The sequence below is a fragment of the Rhincodon typus genome, unplaced genomic scaffold, assembly GCF_021869965.1.
Source record: "Rhincodon typus isolate 14 unplaced genomic scaffold, sRhiTyp1.1 hic_rhity00010301, whole genome shotgun sequence".
Classification (NCBI taxonomy): domain Eukaryota; kingdom Metazoa; phylum Chordata; class Chondrichthyes; order Orectolobiformes; family Rhincodontidae; genus Rhincodon; species Rhincodon typus.
Genome location: NW_025975939.1, coordinates 248 through 4302, shown reverse-complemented (window position 1 = coordinate 4302; position 4055 = coordinate 248). Strand labels below are relative to the sequence as shown.

General features: G+C 42.1%; 1 non-coding gene across 1 annotated transcript; it reads right to left on the bottom strand.

Moving 5' to 3' along the window:
- Nucleotides 1–220: 220 nt before the first annotated feature.
- On the bottom strand, nucleotides 221–294 carry trnai-aau. Its single transcript has one exon. It is a non-coding gene; the product is annotated as a tRNA-Ile (tRNA).
- Between the last annotated feature and the right edge of the window lie 3761 nt (nucleotides 295–4055).

Below are 4055 nucleotides of genomic sequence, written 5' to 3'. Positions count from 1 at the left end.
GTGGCGGTACATTGGCAAATTGTGTGAAAATGCAGGATCTCAGCTGCGGGGTGAATCAGATCAAACGAAACTGCTCCGATCGCAATCTGCGGCGCAGCAGCGAAAATACCCAGTTACAGACCTCACTTGCGTGCCGATATCGAAGGGCAAAAGTAGAGACCGCACCACAAACCTCCGACGAGAGCACAAAGTAGCACCGAGCAACGCCACTCGACACACTTGGTCAGTATGGGGATCGAACCCATGACCTTGGGGTTATTAGTACCACGCTCTAACCAACTGAGCTAACCGACCACCACGGTGCTGCATCCCCTTGAGTAACCTCATCTCTTTACCCATGACGATCACGGCATTGGCTGCCTCCACATTTCTGACTTTACCATTGATCATAGTCAATGGTAGAATCGCACATATTCAAGATAACCGTTTGACCTGCAATCCAAATTGCCTACAAAGACCCGAAACAAGCAATTTCAGGCACAAAGCCACCAACCCGCTTTTTGCATGTCGTATTGATCGTTATGCTGAGAAGCACCTCAGATTCTACAGACGCACGCTCTGTTTCTTCAAGCTCGCTCACAGACATTTTTACTCGTGTTGTGACTCTGCTGAAGTGCTTGTCACGAAGCTCATGACAAATAGATTTGAATTAAAACTTGTGAGCCGGATTGTTCCCGCTTTTCAACGAGAAAGTTTCTTTGTCGTCAGCAGCATCTCAGATCTCAGCTTTTCGTTTTGCAAAAAGACTTATGTTGCTTACGCAACGTTAGTTTGACTACACTTATTAGCAAGTTATCACACCTTCCCGTAGCGTTGGTCAAACACAGACGAGCTGAAAAATTATTGCTTCAGATTGCATGTTCCGTCGTATTCCTGAAACGCCGAGTTATTGATGGAAATGTTCCTGCCAGCATCAAACTTGTGAAAAATATTGACACATGCGTTGTTACTTCCGGGAGAGGCTTATTTGTTACCTTCAAGGTAGATGCTTGAGGAGAGACCAGGGAAATTAGTTCTACTTCTACTTTTCTACGCGAAAAGTGGTGATAGACATCTGGCAAAATAGTTTTTTAAAAAGACACTGCTGAAGCCTCTTATCGAATACCGTTTAGAATTCTGTTCGCCTACTCAGAGGAAGGTTTTTATTTTTAGCTGGATAAGGTTCAGAAGATGCCACGATGCGTTGCATGGAAGGTTTGAGGTGTACAGAAAGGTTGCATAGGCTGTGACTTTTTCCACTCGAGCGTGGGAAATTGAGAGATGACCTTATAGCACTTTATAAATAACGAGAGCTGTGGATGGTGTTAATTGTGTTTTTTTTTCCCCTGGGATGGGAGATTTCAAGACTACGGAACACATTTCTTAGTAGAGAGGAGAGATATTTTAAAAAGACATGAGAAGGCAAATATTTTACACCGAGTGGCTCGCGTGTGGAATGAACTTCTTGAGGGGTACAATTACAACTTTTAGGACATTGGACAAGTACAAGAATAGGAAACGCATGGACGAATATGGACCAGGAGCTGGCAGGTGGAACTAGTTTAGTTTAGGATTCTATTCAGCATGGAATGAATGGACTGAAGGGTCAGTTTCCATGCTGTGTGGCTGTTTGACTCTACGCTCATGTGTCTTTTAAAGCATTCTGGAATCAGTTTCCCTATTTTGTTTCTGGATAATCGTTCAGGAATTAGTAACACTCTGAGCGAAAGACACTCTTCTCTAATGTTTTCTTTCTCATTCACGTTTTAAATCTGGTTGTTGATTTACCCGAAACAGGGAATTCCCTTCCTATTTAGTCACTTCAATCCTCACGTTATCTGAAAAATCTGCATTAGTTTACATCCCAATTTTCCCTGTTTCTGGTACAGTATTTCCGACATTTCATGAATAAAATCCTTCATTCTTTCCACTATTCCGATATACCCCCGTCTGTGTTCTTTATAATGACGTTATGTCTCAGTAAACCCGTCTCTATCCTTTTTAATGTCTCTATTTCCCAGTAAACCCGCCTGGGACCTTTCTAAACACTTTTGTTGAAGAATGAGGATCATGATTGCATACAATGCTCTAAATGAGGCTGAATCACAGATATTACAGTTGCACTATGATTATACTTTGTTTATTCAATGTGGCTTCTCCAATTTTCAACTCAACCAACCGAAATGATTATCTAACCGCTGATGAACATCATCTCTATAGGGGCCAGGTTTGCTCTATTGATTTACTTTTATAAGGCTTGTAAGGCCAATCTCCGTGACCTGACTGACTGTCAACTGTTTCAAAACGTAACTGAAATTCAACTGCTGGGGTACAGTCACTTCCAGTGCAGACTGGATAAGGACAGTAAATTCCTTCACCAAAGGTCAAAGTGATTCTGAAATCTACATTTTTCAAAACAAAACTGTCCTATTTGTTTTGTACAATGTTTCTATGTTAGTGTCCCTTTTGTGCATCACTTCTTGTTTCCCTGTATGGAGTTCTACCAATGAGCAATCTGTGAATGGAGACATTCTCCTCAACTGTCATTATTCTAAATTGCATGGCACATTCAGTGATTTTATTGTTTACTCTTGGGGGACAGTCCTCTCATCTCTGGGCTAAATCCAGTGAACATTCCTGATATGACCTTGAAGGCAAGTATCCCCTTTCCCGGGTAAGGAGATCACCATTGCACTGAACTGTATTTTTGTGCTTATTAACACCAAGACAAGTGCAACAAGTCTTTCGTATCCAAATTTTACAATCTGATTCCTGCAAAAGTTGTCCCAACAATTACATTCTTCATTGTCCTTTGTCTGTAAATGGTAAGCTTTCCTGAATCGTGTACAATGACATTCAAGTTTGTCTGACACTGTCATTCGTGGTTGTCTCTTTACCATTCCGCTCTGTGTTTTAACATCAAGTACTCTGTCAATTTATCTTACTTTTCCACCTATTTTAAACGATCTCACTCGTGATTACGATGTGGAGTTGCCGGTATTAGACTGGCGTGGACAAAGTCAGAAGTCTCACAACACCGAGGTATAGTCCAACAGGTTTATTTGAAATCAGAAGCTTTCTGACCGCTGCTCCTTCGTCATGATAAATTATTAATTTACCAGAACAGTACTTTCAAGAAGCAATCACGATAAGGAAACAGGAGTAATTAATGACCTCAGAGTGCAGGAGCCCCTACTTAGCAGTGATCACAGTGTGACTGAATTTCATGTCTACATTGAGGGAAGGCAGTTTGGATCTATGACGAGCGCTCAAAACTAAATAAGGGCAATGGTATGAGTACGAAGTTAGGGCTGGCTGAAATGAAGTGAAAAAATAAGTTAAGAGATGGCTCAGCGTAGATGCAATGGCAGACCCTTAAGGAGTGATTCACAATGCTCAAAAAAACCTCCAATGATTTTGTCAGTTTTCCATCGGTTTTGAGGATGAGAACGCGTGCGTGAGAACGCGTTTTTGCAGCCTAACTCTAGTTTTACAATACCACTGCGTCACATCATCCAGAAGGTAAGGGTCACGCACAATGACAGATAAAGTGCTAAGGAGATACGCAATGCGTTGAGATGAAGTGTAATTATTTGTGTGAAAGGGTTCCTTGTGTGACCTCTGTTCCATAAAGACTCCTCTCACTTTGGAAAAATGAATTTCCTGCAGTGTAACTCTGATGAACTGCTAAACATTTGCCTCGCTACATCACAACTCTGAGAGGCAGTGACATGCTACCTTCGATAGCAGCGTAGTCTCGTGAAAGCAAGTTGCCCATCAACAGGAATTCAATACATCAGATGTTTCCAGCTGTCTGTACAATGTATGTGCTGCTCCTGCAGTCAGATCTCAGTTGCTTTACTTTATATCTCCTCTGCTTGCTGCTTCCAGTAAACACATCCGACCCTGACAAATCTATCACGTATTTCCACTTTCACACATCTTCTGTACCCACTCGACCTGACATAGGTACGATGGACAGATCGACCTTTTCTGGCTCTCTCACTCTGGCAGGTCCTGAATGGTAAAGTCTGATGTACAGGACACCCTGCAGTGTTTCCCCACGTTGATTCCGG